Here is a 19,041-nt window from a genome sequence, read left to right on the forward strand (position 1 = left end):
GAAGAAGAAAGGAACTGATGAAAGTGAGAGGAGGATTATTTAGATCAAAAATTTCGGGGAATGCCCATGACATTCTCTTGGGATTGAGCTCAAAGTCACTGACTGATATGACTTCAAAAGGAAACTTTGGCAAGGATGATATGGATATTGGCCTTTGGAGGAACTCTCTTCTAAGGCAGCACTCACCATCTGAACTTGTTAAGATTGGTGGAACATTGTGACAAGAAATCATGGATTTTTTGTTTATGAATCCCGCTGATTGGTGCAGCTTATGGTGCTATTTATAGCTCTCTCTTTTTTATGTTGAAAGTTTTTATAAGAGTGTTTGGTACAATTTCTACATATAACTTATGAGACAAAAGTAGTTTAAATAAGTTAGAAAAAAATAGTTTAAATAAGTTACCAAAAAAAAAAAAAGGTTTTATTGAGAAGCAAGGGCATGGTGTCATGGTATTCAAAATCCTTTTTGGAAAAATCTAGAAGTCGTTAGCAGTGCTCTGCTACTCACTCCATTGCTGTCATCTGCTTTGTTATGTTGGGATAAATTTTATACAATAAATCATATATATTACTGATAGAAAATTTGGAGGTTAAAACTAATGATTTTAGAAACACTTGTCAGTTTCTTAAAGTGTACACATAAATGAAGATGTGGACGGAATTACTAAATCGTAACTGGATATAAAGTGCATGGGCAAAATTGTTCAATTTGAAACCATAGGGACAAAAGTGAAATTTGAGTCAAAATATAAGGGTTAAAAGTGTAAGATTATACAATGAGTTTCTTCATGAAAAATAAACATTATTTTGGGAAATTCCATTTCCACACACTATTTCTCTCTTTTCACATCTTTTCTCAATACACACACTAAATAAATTTAAATTATCAACTTTCACTCAATACACATCCTCCCATACCAAAAATACCCTTACCATCTTCATCCTCCAAACCCTAACCCTAACAAGCCACCACCGCTTTTATTTTTTCAAGCTAACTGGTATTGAGTTTCATCATCTGTAGATGACATAAACATTGTCTTTGTTTACATCTATGCAAATTGGCAATACCTCTTACAGTTGAAAAAAGTTGAAATCTGCATAACCATTCAAGAATCAAAATTGTTGCTTTGATTTTTCTTTTTTTTTGTTCCAACTGCCCATCAATGAGACCATGAGCAAGCAAGTTCTCAAACTTCTCACAGCAAGAATTGAGATTACCAAATGTCAAATATTTAGTTATGGCATCATCTGGGTTTTGAAATGAAGATTCAATTGTATTAAAGGATATGACTAACAGGAACAAAATAGTGATTGGAGGTGAAAGATAAAATTTTAAAAAAAATTAAATTAAAAATGAAAAACTAGCCAAGCAATGAAAGGTAAAAATTTTGCAACAGTTTAGATAATTCTCAGAGTGAAATACATCATGGAGTAAACAGAAAACGAAAAGGCTGCTATCAAAATATGTTTGTTAGCTAGAAATGATGAGGCACAAAGTCAAAAAAGAAAAAAGTGAGGTTGAATGAGAAACATAAAATAATAATAACAATAAATTATGAGATGGATCACAGATTCACAAAGATAGTTTGAGAGAGTTACAGTTAGGGTTTTGGGAAAGGGATATTTTGGTAATTTAATTTTAAGACAAAAATGTAATAAAAAAAATCATTTAAGTGTGTCAAAGGAGAGGGAGTAGTGTGTGGAAATAGAATTTCCCCATTATTTTGCCTTAACAAAATATGAACAAAAGAAATTTAATTTAGTTTTTTAACTTTACTATAATCAAAATTTGATGCTATTTTAAAATTTGAAAATCATTTAACATTGATTTAAACCTAAATTTTAATACAAATTTTCTTTTAATATACAAAATTGCAAAGTCAAGAAAATTAAATGTCATTGTAATTTCTCTATCCGTGCCACACAATATGATAACCTATCTATGTGGTAGAACTCATTAGATCAATAAAATATATGATCAATGGTTCTGACATACATGAGGTGCCTCTAATTCAAGAAAGTGAAAGGTTACTGTGGGAGCCAGAAAATAATATAGGTATGATCTTTTCTCTGCACTCAACAGGAAACATTCTTTACTATCTACTTTTCATTCATGGATTCTAACTTCATCATTGGAGTGTCCCCGGCCGGAAACCCCGGTTGGGTGGCGTCAACCATATTTATCTCTTGCAGGTTTACGGAACTATCTTTGTTGAATCTCACCAACAATCCATGTGAGAGGATATTTCATGGTCTCACAATTGGCTCCGTCTGAAGACTAAATGAGATCAATGAAGAACACAATTGGCGCCGTCTGTGGGAAAGACTGAATGAGATCGACGAAGAACACAACAAACATATTGCTGTAAGTAAACATATATTGGTTGCATTGAGGTCAGTGCACTTTCTACAAATGCAAAATCAATCCCAAGTAATACGGCCCACAGCTGGGTCTCTTTCATTCTGCTTCAACTTAATTCTGTATCTATAGTATCTATAATACCATTTGTGGTGAGTTGTTGTTTGAATATCAATTTTTGCCCACTACAATGGCCGAGTATGTAACATATTCTTGATCAATTTTTTTGCCCCACTTATAGTTTTTTTTTTTTTTTTATAAATTTAGATACATTTTTAATTAATCAATCGTTTACAAAGTAGTGCTCTTAAAGCCACTTGAGCATTTTCACTTTCTCTCTCAAAAACTGGGTTTCACACTTTTGTTTGTGGGAGTTTCTTTTCGGCATTATACAAACGGTTGCTAAGCCGAACCCATTTCTAGCATTGTTTATTTATTTATTTCTTTACAAGAGTTTATTTTAAAATTGATTTTTAAGATGTACATGTTATTGAATTAAGGAATTACATTTTGCGGCTCCCCAACTAAGAAACAAATGGCTAGCATCTTTCCTTAATAAAGATTTGTATCTATGTTGTTTCGGCAACCATACCCGTTGTTAGCCTTATTTGGCAACTTTTATTGCATATGGACTGCGCATTCTACATGTTATTAACTCTGCTTTGACAACTTATTCGGCTTATTATCAACGAGTTTCGACTACTTTGGCAATTTTTATTCGGCACATTATCAACGATTTTTCGACAACTTTTACTCTGCATGTTATCCACTCAGCTTCGACAACTTATTCGGCTTATTCGACAACTTTTATTTGGCATATTATCAACGAGTTTTGACAACCACTTCAACAACTTATTCGGAAAATTTTATTCGGCATATTATCAACGAGTTTCGACAACCTCTTCAGCAACTTTTATTCTGCATATTATCAACAGTGTTTCAACAACTTATTTGCTTATTCGGCAAGTTTTATTTACATATTATCAACTGCATACTCTGTATGTTATCAACTCACCTTGGACAACTTATTCAGCATATTCGGCAACTTACTCGGCATATTATCAACGCTCCGAATCGGCATATTATCAATTCACAACTTCTTTGGTATATTACTGCTGCAATTCGGCATATCATTCGGCATATTATCAAGAGCAAATTAATATCAATTTCGCATTTTATTTAGCATGGACAACTTGTTTCACACTATGATCTCGGCATAAAACTAGCACCTCAGCTTTCCGAAAACCACATCTAACAATACCAGAGGATTCGTGTCAACTCAAGGAGTCCAAAGCCACTAACTAGAGGAGCAAAAAAGTAACCAATGCTTGCCAATAGTTGCGCACCAATCTATATTTTCAAAAAAAATGCAATTTTCAACATTTTCGAAATCAAGTTTTGATTATACCAATGTGAAGTACTCATCGAGACGAGTTAAACACAACGAACCACATCGAAATCGAAGCGCAAACGAAGCCGTACGAGCCAATTGAAATTTGCCCAAAAAATCACATATTTTTCCGAAGAAGACGACTAGAGTTTGCATGGAAAACAAAAGAAATTATTCAGTGCATCATGGCTAAGCTACATCCCATAATAGCTAAACAATCACATTCAAATATAAACTTTGTTGAATACAAACATAAGGTTTTGTCTTGGCACAATGGTTCAATACTCTTTTTTCCTTCCAAAGGCAAGGGTTCAAGTCTTATTGGCACCATATTTTTATATTTTATATTTTTGGCCAAAGCCACCAAGCCAAGCCGAGAACTTATCCAGCGCTTCGCGGAGCTCAATTCTTCACCAATTTGAGTCGTCTTATCTATTTTTTGGCTGCACTTTCACCCTCAGGGGTCCTATTCCAATGATCCGTTATTCGTTTCTAGCTATTTGATGCATTCTAGGCCCATCCATACGGAAAAAAATTTCAAATTCAACTCAAAAAAAAAATGCAAATTTTATTCAAAGAATTGAGTGCAATGGCTCTCACTTCGAATATCACCAAGCACCCTACTTTGTCTCGGCTCCATTTTGATATCGCCACGGCACCGAACAGGGGCACGAAATCTATTTCAAATTGTTATTGGCCTACTCGGTAATTTTAGCCCAAGTCAATTTTATTCTTTCTGAGTAACAAATCTTATTCAAAAGCAATGGGAAAAATATATGTTGGACAAGAAACTCAACTTCAATAAATTGGCAACCATTCCCAACCAAGTTCTTAGCAAATCCAACTCCGAAGGGATGCCGACACACCGCAAAGCTAAGAAAAATAGCTGACCAAAAGATCGGCACAATCACCGACCCAAGTGTAGCTGACCAACTTTTCGGCACAACCACATTATATATGAAATGGACATCGATTTTTTGACACTAGTTACTCGACAGTGCATTAACTTTACTCGACAAGATTATTCGGCACCATTATTAAATCAACATTATGCATGATCATTATTCGGCCGTGCATCAACTTTATTCACCTAACAACATTCTTTGGCACAACAATTGCCCACTGGGACATCTTAGTTAGTTTTTCGCTTTCCAATTGGGGCACATCAGCTGATCATCATCTCAGTACCTTTGATATGCATGCATACTTGGCCAACTTGGTACAAACATTACAACAACATTTACTTAGTTAGAGTTATGCACTCCTGCTCCTTTTCACACCGCTCCAAGCAAGCGCCAGTTTTGGAGCAATACATTACACACTTGGCAGTCAGCAGTTTGCATATTTTTGTGCGCCGTCATTTTACCAAAGCCGAATCTTCCCTGCAACATAGGGCAATGGGAATCTGCATTCCTTCCAACTAACACCTGTCATTTGAAAGCAATGGGGCAAGTCTACCTTGGACTAGAACTAAACGCAAACCGAGCAAAACGCATACTAAGCAACTCGACAATTAAATAGTTGGCCCAATATTTACTTGGCAATTCCTTACAAGCGGACCAATATTATTGGTGATTAACACATCCACCTTATTCGGTACAGAATGGATTATTCAAAATCCTTGTAATATTAGCACTTGATCGCCACTTAAAATTAGCAAAAGTCTCTGAATACAGCGTAATCTTCGCATTCGGCATAGAGTGCCATCAGCAAAGGCCTACACCTTCACCCGAGGGTAATAATACCGCAAGCCTACACCTTTGCCAGGGGTAATAATACCGCAAGCCTACACCCTCGCCCGAGGGTAATAATACCGTGGTCCATTTTTTGGCTGATATATCTACCTTACTTAATCTACATTATTTGGTTTAGGCAATCATTTCCGTGCTTGGTACATAGAAATATCACTAGCTCGGCACGAAAGTCCATATTTTGAAGTGCTCTTTGCACTCGACAATATACTACACCCTCGCTCAGGGGTCATAATACCGCGGCCTACAGCCCTTGCCCGGGGGTAACAATACCATGGCCCATCATTATGATTTGTTTGGAACTCATGTGATATAATTTCATCCTATGATAGACACATGTATATATATACATACATTCAAGACATACGTACATGCATATATTCAAGCATACATGCAGTCATTCATTCATACATTTTATTCATTTATCCAGAGTGTTCTTTATCAAAAAACCTAACAGATATTTGCACAGCGTAACTCGGCAAGAAGAACTCTCATTCCTTCTACCGAAGACAATGAAAGTTTTGGGGCAATTGTGGGAGCCAGAAAATAATATATATCAACTTATTGGGCTAACCCAAACAAGGCCTGCCAAGGGGCCAACTATTGGGCTTATTTGGCCCACCCCCCATCTGTAAAAGGAAGGCACCTCATGGCATATAGGTATGATCTTTTCTCTGCACTCCACAGGCAACATTCTTTACTATCTATACTTTTCATTCATGGATTCTAACTTCATCATCGGAGTGTCCCCGGCCGAAAACCCCGGTTGGGTGGCATTTCCGGCTGGCATCAACCATATTTATCTCTTGCAGGTTTAAGGAACTATCTTTGTTGAATCTTACCAACAATCCATGTGAGAGGATATTTCATCGTCTCATAGTTACCGATAGTGCAGTCGCACGGGATTCTAGTAAATGAGAGTCCTAATATTTTTGATAATCGTACTGATATCGATGCTATTAATAATACTATGGCTCTTAGTACACAAACGAAATTGCAGTGCCCAATATGGCTCGACGACTACAAGCAAGAATACAAGAGAATCAGCAATTGAAAGACGATGTGAGCTTTTTAAAACAACAACTGGCTAATACTCATCAGGAGAAGAGAGATCTAGAGAGGAGAAATTCTCAGTTGGAGAATGCAGTGCAATATTATGCAACAGTTATAATGTCAAGACTCGCAAAAGTCGAAAATAGAGAGTGACATGTAAAGGAGGCTCATGAAAAGTTGTTGAGAGAAAACCTTCATAAACCATACATGTAATTGAGCAATAGTTTCTCATTCTGAAATAAAATTGCAAGCATTTCTCTTTGAAAAAATTGTTTGTCTTTGCCAAAAAAATTGTTAAATTAATGGATAACTATATATACTCCCCCTAAAATTATGCATAGAATATACAAACGCCCCTTAAGATTACGCGTATTTTTATTTTATTGATTTAATCTCAAAAGATTACATGATACGAGACTCTCTTTAAATTAATGCACTAAAAATTATACAAATTATAAGAAACAAATAACCAATTTATAATACCAAGGGCCATTAAGATTCAACCATAAACAACTACACCGAGTGCACTAGCATAAAAAGAGAAAATACAAATAAAAACAATTTCTTCATACTAGGTAGAAGCAATTGTTATTAAATATAATAGAGTTTGGAGCACATACAACCATATAAAAAATATCACACATTGCAAAAATAATTTTAACATACTGATTGGCGATGATGTTGATGATCGGAAAGAATGGAGAAGATCAGGGATGAATTTTTGTAGATTGGTGATGAATTTTTGTGGATCGGTGATAGATCTTGGTGGATTGATAACCGATCGTGATGGATTGGTAATTGATCTTGATGAATTGGAAATGATGTCAAAGATTGATGATAAATGTTTTGTGTAGAGCAGTGATGGATCTTCGTAGATCGGTGAGGGATTTTGGTGGATAATGGTAATGATGAGAGTGATGGATGATGGTGGTGATGGAGTCAGAGTTGGATGATAAGAGGAAGCAAGAGCGGATGAGATAGAGAGATAGGAAAATAGAGAACGATACAGAGAGTGAGAGTGAGAGCAAGACAAAGAATCTGAGAGAAAAGAGAGAAATGATTTATATTAAAAAAATGTTTTTTTTTAAATTTATTTTTTATTATTTATTTATTTATTTATTTTTGTATATAATTATTATATAGGAGTATTTAGCATACCAAGTTCAATTCTAATATAACAAAATTGTTCTTCATTAAGACACTTGGTAAATATGTCAGCTAATTGACTATTTATAAACACAAATTCGAGTTCAATGTCACCTTTAAGTACATGATCTCTTAGAAAATGATGTCTTATTTTAATGTGCTTAGTGCGTGAGTACTGAATAAGATTTTTTGAAAGGTTAATGGCACTTGTGTTGTCACATTTTATAGGAATATGATCATAGTGAAGTCTAAAATCTTGAAGTTGTTGTTTCATCCAAAGCAATTGTGCACAACACCCAGTGGCGGCAATGTATTCTGTTTCAGTAGTTGACAGAGCCACTGAGTTTTTTTTTTTGCAAAACCAAGAAGTAAGAGAGTATCCAAGAAAATGACAAGTGCCACTAGTGTTTTTTCGATCAAGTCTACATCCTTTAAAGTCAGCATCGAAGTAACCAAAAAGTTCAAAGATACTTCCCTTAGGATACCATAATCCTAAATTTGGAGTGCCAACAAGGTATCTAAAAATACGTTTGACTACAGTGATGTGTGACTCTTTAGGTGCGGATTGAAAACGTGCATACATACAAACCCTAAACATTATATCGGGTCTACTTGCAGTAAGATAAAATAAGGAACCAATCATACCTAGATATTTCTTTTCATCGACAGGTTTACCTTGCTCATCTTTGTCTACTACAGGCTTTGATGATTCCATTTCAAACCTTTTAAGTAGATCCTTGATATATTTCGTTTGTTTTAAAAGGATCCCATCATTCGTTTGTTTAATTTATAGACCAATGAAGTAATTTAACTCCCCCATCATACTCATTTCAAAGTCATTCTACATATCTTTAGTAAATGCTTTGAACAAATTTTCATCAGTAATACCGAAAATAATATCAACATAAATTTGAACAATTAGCATATCCTCCTTTTTAGTTTTTATAAAAAAAAGTTGTATCTATTTTTCCTCGAGAAAAACCTTTATCAAGTAGAAAATTACTTAATCTTTCATATCATGCTCTAGGAGCTTGTTTTAAATTATATAAAGCTTTTGGGAGTTTGAAAACATGATCCGAATATTTATGATTTTCAAAATAGGAAGGTTGTTCAACATAAACTTCCTCCAAAATGTACCCATTTAAAAAGGCACTTTTAACATCCATTTGATATAACTTAAAATCTTTAAAACATGCAAACACAAGTGACATTCTAATAGCTTCAAGTCTAGCAACCGGTGTAAAAGTTTCATCAAAATCAATGCCCTCTTCTTGATTATAACCTTGGGCTACCAATCTAGCTTTATTTTTAGTAACAACTCCGGATTCATTCATTTTATTTCGAAAAACTCATTTTGCACCAATAATTGGATGATCCTTAGGCCGAGGGGTCAAAAACCAAATTTCATTTCTTTCAAATTGGTTTAATTCTTCTTGCATTGCTAAAATCCAATTTTCATCTTTTTCAGCTTCTAAAAACGGTTTTGGTTCAATTTGTGAAACAAATGCTAAATTGCTCCAAACATTTCTAATAGAGGAACTAGTTTTTATACCTTCCGCTACATCTCCTATGATAAGGTCTTTAGGGTGGCCATGTGCATACTTTCATTCTTTTGGTAAATTTGATTCGTTTTCCAGACGAGCATATTCCTCTTGAAGATTTTTCATTGTAATTTATTCTTTTTGTTTAGGAGATGGATTTTCTTCATTTGTTATGTAAATGCACTCCATTTTTTGATTTGTTTTTGCAATATCGTCAATTACAAGATTCTTGGAAATAACATTGTTAGATTCATCAAATGCAACGTGTATAGATTCTTCAACAAGTAAAGTTCTTTTATTGAATACTCTATAAACTTTACTAGAATTCGAATAACCAAGAAATACAACTTCATCTGATTTAGCATCAAATTTTCCTAAGATATCTTTATTGTTATTTAATATAAAACATTTACAACCAAAAGCACGCAAGTGGCTAATATTAGGTTTTATACCTTTCTAAAGTTCATAAGGGGTTTTCTTAAAAATAGGTCTAATCATGGCACGGTTTACAACATAACAGCAATGCAAACGGCTTCAATCCAAAAATATCTAAGTAAATTATTCTCACAAAGCATAATACGAGCCATTTCTTCAAAAGTTCTATTTTTTCTTTCAACCACACCGTTTTGTTGAGGAGTTCTAGGGGCTGAGAAATTATGATCTATTCCTAAGTCATCACAAAAACATAATAAAATCATTATTTTCAAATTCTCTACCATAATCACTTCTAATACTACAAATATTAAGACTTTTTTCATTTTAAATTCTTTTACATAGTTTTGAGAAATTATAAAAAGTTTCATTTTTATGTGCTAAAAATAATACTCATGTATATCTAGTATAATCATCAACACAAACAAGAGCATACGATTTTCCTCCTAAACCTAATGTTCTAGATGGTCTGAATAAATCAATATCCAAGAGTTCAAGCAGTCTAGTAGTTGAAACGATATTTTTGGATTTAAAAGAAATTCTAGTTTGTTTTTCAAGTTGGCATGCATCACACAATTTGTCTTTTTCAAAACTAATTTTAGGCAAACCAATGACTAACTCATTTTTTGAAAGTTTTGAAATTAAATATAAATGAGCATGTCCTAATCTTCTATGCCATAACCAACCAGTTTCATTTATTGCAAATAAACATGTAATATCAAAATAAGAAGACAAGTTATGCAAATCAAACACATATACATTCTCATATCTATGTCCAACAAACAATGTTTTATTTTCTTTGGTGTTCTCAATTGTGCAGTAAGTTTTTTCAAAAATAACTCTATTACCTTTATCACATAATTGACTAATGCTAAGCAAGTTATGTTTTAAACCTTCAACAAGTAAAACATTTTCTATAATAGGAGAAGAATTTTTACCAATACTACCTACACCAATGGTCTATCCTTTACTATTGTCGCCGAAGGTTACATATCTAGTCATGTGCCTTGAGCATGCACTGTCGAGATACCATCTATCGATACCGAATTTCGTCTTGAAACATACTTACAAAAATTTGATTTTTCTATTGGCATCCACATTTTCTTGGGTCTGTAAAAGTTAGAATTTGACAGAGTTGAAATATCTTTAGGAACTCACATCTTTTTTACTTTAGCAAAATGAATTCTTTTAACAGAAAATGATGGTAAAATATGACATTTTTTACCACAAAAATGGCATGTGAGATGTGAGTGTCTAGAAGATGCATAAATAAAATCATTTTTGAAAGTTTATCCTTTTGAAAAAGGTTTATACCCAATTCCAGCTCTTCCAAATGTACGACTTTGATTTTTAAGAATTTTATCCAAAGTGTCTCTTCCTTGAGTAAATTTTGAAAGAGTATTTTTTCAAATCTTTTATTTTTTCATTCAAAATAATTTTCTCCTGTTTTAAAGAATCATTTTCAATTTTTAAATCATTTAGTTCCTGTTTTAAAATAGAAGATTCTTTTGATTTCAAAATTTCATTTTCTTCTTTTGTCTTTAAAATTCTTTTTGTAACTCTTCAATTTTATTAGATAAAGATTCATTTTCTTTTGTTGAATTTTTTAGCAATTTTTTAAGTGCAATATTTTTAATGCCAAGTTTTCGAAATTCATCATGCAATTCTTCAAATGCATATTGTAATTCATCAAAAGAATAAGACTCATTATTTACCTCATCATCATCTCCAAATGCCATTAGACATAGGTTAGCAACTTCATTGTTGTTGCTGTCATTTTCTGACTCAATTTCGTCGCTATCTCCCCATGCAGCAATCATGGCTCTTCTTTTGTCTTTTTTGTATTGTTTCTTGATTTCCGGACAATCGGTCTTGATGTGACCGGGCTTGTTATACTCATAACATGTGATTTCAGTTTTCTTATTATTTTTTCCTTTTGTAAAATCTTTTCTACTATATTCTCCTTTGTTAAAATCTCTTTTGAAAAATCTTCTTCTTTCTTGATTCTTTTTTATAAATTTCTGGAACCTTTTTGTTAAGAAGACCATTTCTTCATCATCAAATTCTAAATTTTCTTCATCCTCCTCTTCACAAGTAGTAGTGGTTTTGAAAGCTATTCCCTTCTTTTTCTTATTGTCTTCTTCTTCATCTTTTACTTTCATGATGAGCTCATGTGTAAGAAGAGATCCCATTAGTTCGTCTAGATTTAGCTTTGATAAGTCCTTGGCTTCTCTGATGGCAATGACTTTTGTCTCCCAACTCTTAGGCAATGACCTGAGCACTTTTGTTATAATTTCAGCATTAGAATATATTTTTCCAAGAGATGTTAAACTATTTATAGTATCAGTAAAATGAGTAAACATTTGAGTAATGGTTTCATCAAGTTTCATTTTAAAAAGCTCATAATTATGGACTAGCAACCTGATTTTAGATTCTTTAATCTGGTCTGTTCCATCATGAGTCACTATGAGTTTATCCTAAATTTCTTTTGCAGTCTTACATGTAGAAATTATATTAAACTCGTTGGCATCTAAAGAACAGTATAACACATTTGTGACTCTAATATTGACTTGAGCCATTCTCGCATCAGATTCAGTCCACTCATCTTCAGGTTTTGGTATCTTTTGGCCATCTACGATTTTGGTAGGAATTTTTGGACCATTACAAATAATTTTTCAGCACTTATAATCATCAGATTGTATGTGTATGATCATCCTAGTTTTCTAGTAGCTAAAGTTGGTACCTCTAAACAATGGTGGCCTATTTGATGTTTGTCCCTCAGGTAAAGAATAGCTAAGAGTTGCCATAATCTACTCTAATGTTGTTAAGTCACAAACACGAAAAAGGTATAGCTTTGGTGAATCACCAACTTAGCCTACATAGCTTTGATAAATCATCAATTTAGAGGGTCACGTGGGGGAAGGGCGAGTTGACACTTATTGGACAAATGGCCAAACCTAGCAAGCCACATATTAATGGTTGATGCACGTTCACTACCTATAAATAGGTAAGTGATTGGATGAGCTTCAACAAAAAAAACAAAGGAAAAGCATATAGATCAATAACTAAGAGGTAAGCCGGGAGTTGGTCGAAGGAAGGTAAAGGTTAAGGCCGATTATTAAGATGCGTTATATTATACCCTGAGCTACCACAATATGTTTTATATATGTCTTGAATTACCATAATATGTTTTACGTATATTTTGAGTTACCATAATTTATTTTACGTAATTTGTGTTTTATAAATTATATTAATAGTTCAATTATGTGCATTATTTTCTGACCCCTATTTGCTTAAATTGAAACCCATGGATATGTTTGTTTAGATTTTTAGCAAGTATTTGACAATGATTTTATTAACAATTATGTTTTGTAAGTACCATGGGAGTCCCACGCCTTAGGGGACTTAAATAACTATTGGCCCATGTTTGGCTACTTTGTGGTCCACTGTTTGTCATGGATCCATTGACCCTTGTTCTGATTGTCACTCTAGTGACCCTTGTTCTGTACCATGGTTATGATTATTTGCTATATGATTTCTGTATTCTTCTTCAGTTAATTAAAATTAGTTATGTATTTCAGTTACTAAACTAATTTCTCTTTAGCCTAATAATTATCCATGGATCTTTGGGACCCTCATGCTCACTGTATAATATTTCTTACTCTGCTATGTGCTTAAAGCTGTTATCCCTTTTCAGTTGATGAGATTTAGCGGGATCGAGATTGGAAATGAACCACAGTAGTTTTTTTTTTTTTTATCTGTAATCATGATCGAACTCTTGTAATAAAATGAAGCCAGATGACTATTTTTTTTAAAACTAAACTTTTTAGTCCCCAGTTATTTTATTTTAATTTATTCGCTTGCGCTACTACTACTACAAAAATTTTAGAATTATTTTATTTATATTGTCTTGTTGTGGCGCTGGACCTTTGGGTAGTGAGTTTCAGGTCGTAACAAAGTGGTATCAAAGCAATGGTTTTTGGGCCAAAAAAAAAAAAAAAACCTTGGTTGGTCTAATATGATTAAACCATTTTATAAATATGGTCTAGGCTAAGTTTTACTATGTTGTAGGGAATGACGAATCTAATGGAGCTATTCTGGTTCGAGCCCCCAGGAGCTCATCTTATCCTGAACCTATTAGAAGGCTGGGGTGATTCAAAGAGTCTTGTTAGGCAAGCCCACCCGACATTTGACCGACTCATGGAGAGACCCATGTACTTACAGGCCGACCCCGATAAGGATTTCTTATTTTGGAGACTAAGCCAAGGCAACACTCGTGAAAGGTACACAGGGCTGACTCACGTTGTTGGTCTTGCACCGGACCTAGGACGACCGCATTTTTTGGTTGCACCTCTACCCTTGGGCTTTGTAGAGAGGGGGGGACACTCATACCCTAGCAGCCAAATTCGCACTACGATATCTCCTCCACAGCACATTGTCCATACCCTAGCTGTGGACTTCACTGACAGTGCATCATATTGGAGATACCGGTACGGATCACCGGACAGGAGTTTTGGGGTTATGATCATGGTGTTCCTGCCTATATAGTTCAGGTGGTATGGCGTTGCTTTGGGATAGAACATAGTGACTGGGAGTTCGAGTCCCTCATGCAGAGTGTGTTTGCGGGGTTATTTCATGGGCCAGTTTTCCGGAGCCAGTTCTCATGGTGGCCTAACAGTCCTTTCTAGACGTCTGACTAGGAGATTTTTGTGACCTGACCATGATTAGTCTAATCCTGAAATTTTTGTATCAGTACTTGACTATTATCTAAGTATGTTGTACTAACATCTTTTCTTTGCATAAGTAAAACAAGTATTGTGTAAATGATATATGTGTTGGATATATGTGTTATTATAAGATCTTTGTGAATCATAGAATGACATTACGATGATTAACTCCGTAATAATTGATTCAAAAAAAAAATTTCTAACTGTTTTCACCTTGTAGTAATGGCTAATGATGGAAATGGAACCAGATCGTCGGTTAGCGGTATTGACCCAATGGAGCAAATCATGGAAAGAGCAGTTACCATTTTTTTGCGAGCCTTACAAACCAACATAAATAACGGAATGCCTGAACGGCGAAAAGAGCCAACTATAATAAAACTGTTCCATAACTTGAAACCTACCATATTTACTAGCAATACAAATCCACTGATGGTAGAAGCTTGGGTTAGAGATATGGAGAAGATTTTCCGCGCTTTACCTTGCACAGAAAGACAGAAGGTGACCTTCGCCACATTCACCTTCAAAGAAGATGCACAAGAACGGTGGCTTCTTACCCTGAAAAATGAAGATATTGTGATTTGGGTAATATTTTGGAAGTATTTTATGAAAAATACTTTCCAGATTTGTTGTGGGAACAAAAGGCATCGGAATTCATACATCTAAGGCAAGGAACCGTGACGACGGCCAAATACGAGAGCAAGTTAACGTAACTAGCTCGATTTGCGACATACGTCATCCCCACCAAAGCCCGAAAAGCTAAGAAATTTGAAGCAGGATTGGATGAAGAAATCAAGGATAGGCTTGAGGTTTTGAAACTACCAACTTATGTAGAGGTGGTGGATCGAGCATATATTGTAGAAAAAGGGATTAAAGCCTCGCGCTCTGGAGAAACAAGCCAAGAGAAGCGATTTTGGGAAAAAGACAACAGAAGATTTAGCGTTGCACCTCCGAAGAAGGTAAATACGGGCTCAACTAGTGCAGGCAATCAAGGTCCTACTAATCCCAGAGGTGGCATGTAACGACCCCAAAATCCGTATTAGAGATTACCTTTACGGCCTATTAGGTTAATGCATTTTGATTTATTGATATGTGTTCAAATTGAGGAATTATTTGTTGAGCCACGACTGTAAAATTGAAATTACCGACCTTTACGGGTTCAGAAATCACAATTGAGGACTTGGATGTGTTAATGAAAATTTTTAGAACTATTTGGGAAACATAATTGGAAATCTAATTTGTCTGATTTGTTAATGTGCGTTTGGGTGGTTAACTTTGTACTGCAAATTGAAGGCCTTAGAGGCTTCAGAAACCAGAATAGGGGACATATTTATGATCATCATAATTTTTAGAGTCATCTGAAAAGTTTAATTGAAATTTAATTTTTCGCGATTCGTAAGGGCGTGTTTGGCCCTCCTTATTTGTGATAAAGCTTGTATAATTAAATATATAGGTGTGTATGAGTTATATAAGTGGTGAACTCATACTTTTGGAGTCAAAAAACAAAATATCTAAAGAGAGAGAGAGGAAACCGTGAAAGGGAGAGAGGGAAGAGTGTCAATTTTCCCAACATCCATGGAGGCTTTGAAGAGGATGGAAGAGAATTGAAGGAAAGAAAGAAGATCACCCATGAGACTTGGAGGAATTGAAGAGAGCTAAGAGATAGACAAAGATTGAGTTAGGTATGAAAATCTATCTTGAAATCTTGTGTTTAAAGTATCAATTTGGTAAAATCATAGAGATCTTGGAAGATTTAAACCCATTTGGGGTTAAGGTTTATCTATGTATTTACTTGAGCTAATTTGAGGAATTAGAAATTGAGTTCTTTAATCTTGTTTATGAGTGGAGCTCAAGCTCATGGATATCATGAAATAAACTTTAGATTATGCAAGAATCATGTGAATTTGGGGGTTGTGGGTTGTGTTTTTAAGAACCTTGAAGATCATGAAAGATTAAGCATTAATCTTGAACTTTGAGACAAAGATTGAATTGTTTGAAATGAAATTACACTTGGTTGATGTTAGTTTATCATGTTATAGGGCAATTCTACATGTTTTTGAGTGATTTATGATAAGAACCAAGCTTAAAATGGAAAAACCAAGTGTTGGAGCAAAAAGAGCCATTTTCGGACTACACATTGCCCAGAGCCGCACGTGCGGCCCTGTTTCCCGCACGTGCGGGAGACAGCTTTGTCCAGCCATCTTTGAATAAGCATATCTTTTGCCTCAGGGCTCCGTTTTGAGTGATTCTTGAGCCTAAAATCAAGCCCCGGAAGTCTAGTTTCCAATGGAAGTGGTCTCACTCCCAAATTCTAAATAAAAAAATAGTTATGCCCAAATTAGTGAAGACTGTTCACTTTCTGTCAACTAATTTTACACCATTTCTTCACCTAAACCATTTTCCATTGATTTCTCCTATTTCTGTGACATGGAGTATAACTTATTAAGAAATAATGAGCTTGGTACCACCATGGCTAATTGATTGAATGATCAAAGAGAATAAGTAAATGATCGAGTATAATCTCATATTTATGTGTTGTGCACTGTACTTGTAGGTCGAGACGAGGATATCGTCCTATTACCACCGGGAACCGATCACTGTGAATAGTAGTTCTGCAATCGTACGTTTACTTACCGTAAATAATTCTTATTGTTAACGCACTGTTCTTTGTAAGCATTTATGTTGTTTAGGGATCGGTGAGAACATTGAAAGATTATGTGCACTTCGGTATGACGCTGAAACTACTCTACATTCTGGTTATGGTTAATGGTTATCCTTAATGTATAATAACCTGTAAATTACCTATAACTCCGCACAAGAATTATTAATATTATGCAACTGGTTGGCAAGAAGGGATTATGAATATAAACCCCGCTTAATGGGAACATGATATTTTGAACGTCCTATCCTGGACTCCTACAGCCTTATTTAGTTCGATACATGTTTTATGACATAGACATCTGCCTAAAATGGATTAACGAAATGAAAAAATCGAACAGAACCATGGGTTTCCTTATACGTCAAAGAATTGAATATCAATAACATTGTTATATGACTCACGTTATGGTGTGAATTGTTCTATCCCCATGAATAGTACTGTAACGACACATGTGTTTCTGTAAATAATTATTATTAATACTTTGTTATATGTAAGATGACTATGGCTACATGTAATGAATCATAAAGGGAAATTTATGTGCACCATTGTGAACGGTATTTGTATGAACCTGGCATTATTATGTTATGTTTATTCACTTCGTTTCTGCTATGACATAATATGAATTGTTCAGTCTTCAAGAACTATTGATTCCTAGTACGAAACTAAGTGCTGCAATGCGAACCACCTCTTAAGTCCATACATACAAGAACTGGGCTTAAAGCCAATTTGGTCCCTTTATGGGTCACCTGGTTATGTGAAATTATGAAAGATATAATTTGTGAAGATATGAAAGGAATAACTTGTGAACTTATGAAAGATATAATTTGTGAAGATATGAAAGGAATAACTTGTGAACTTATGAAAGATATAATTTGTGAAGATATGAAAGGTATAACTTGTGAACTTATGAGGCCGAGGGCCACTTTGTGAATTTGTGAACTTATGAGGCCGAGGGCCACTTGGTGAATTTGTGAACTTCTGAGGCCGAGGGCCACTTTGTGAATTTGTGAACTTATGAGGCCGAGGGCCACTTGGTGAATTTGTGAACTTATGAGGCCGAGGGCCAACTTGTGAATTCTGAAATTATGAGGCCGAGGGCCAACTTGTGAAGTATGAATTTGTAACTTGTGAAACTATGAATCTCAAAGGCCGAGGGCCAATTTGTGAAGTTATGCATCTAAGTTAAGCCAAGGGCTAATTTGTGAATGTGTGAACCCATCAGGCCAAGGGCCAACCTATGAAGTTATGAACCGACAAGACTGTTCTGAAATGTGTACAGAATCAGACTAACCACAGGATTTTTGCATTTACTTATCTAATTAGAGAAATGTGTACATTGTAAGTAAATTATGTTAATCTTTAAATTGTTTATGTACTACTGTTCACTGAGCTTGACTCACTTTGTCTTATGTCTGTTTCTGTAGGCACTCCACCTGGAGGTCAGTTTTAACCCATGGCATCCGTGCCTCTTTTGTCAACCTCAGAGTATCCAGGCACTTAAGTGAAGGCAGCCCTTTTTGCTAAACTTTTGATTTTACACTCTGATTGTTTGCTTAAGGTTGATGTATATATAATTCCTTTTCCTGTCCATGTTGTTTTACGCCCAATTCTAAGGGCTGGGTCTGTATATATATATGTACATAACTAACTCTCGGGTGCACGTCACTGTATGTTTATTTGCCTTATGTTCTGTCTGTGATCCTGGCATGATAGTGGTCGCTCAATGGATGCAGTTCTTTTATTTATGTTAATTTATATTGGTAAATGCTTCTGTTCAGGCGCCATATGATATGTATACCAGGTTATGCGTCCGTTTTTGTGTAGGTCATGCCCAAACTTTTAGGGGCAAGTTTGGGGCGTGACATGGCACCATTCTAACTTGCCATAATTATGGAAAGACTCATTGGGGATAAGGCCGTCGAGACACGAGAGCATGCTTCAGATGCCATCAAGTTGGCCACTTGCTAAGAGATTACCCAAAGCTTA

The 19,041-nt window shown here is 34.9% G+C and overlaps 1 long non-coding RNA gene across 1 annotated transcript; it reads left to right on the top strand.

Moving 5' to 3' along the window:
- The first annotated feature begins 15,447 nt into the window (after positions 1–15,447).
- On the top strand, positions 15,448–18,750 carry LOC145814674 (uncharacterized). The gene is made up of 3 exons (XR_014358019.1): positions 15,448–16,078; positions 16,951–16,995; positions 18,480–18,750. It is a non-coding gene; the product is annotated as an uncharacterized LOC145814674 (long non-coding RNA).
- The last annotated feature ends 291 nt before the right edge of the window (positions 18,751–19,041 follow it).

The sequence above is a fragment of the Camellia sinensis genome, unplaced genomic scaffold, assembly GCF_055761805.1.
Source record: "Camellia sinensis isolate YWXY unplaced genomic scaffold, ASM5576180v1 Unanchor12, whole genome shotgun sequence".
NCBI classification, from domain to species: domain Eukaryota; kingdom Viridiplantae; phylum Streptophyta; class Magnoliopsida; order Ericales; family Theaceae; genus Camellia; species Camellia sinensis.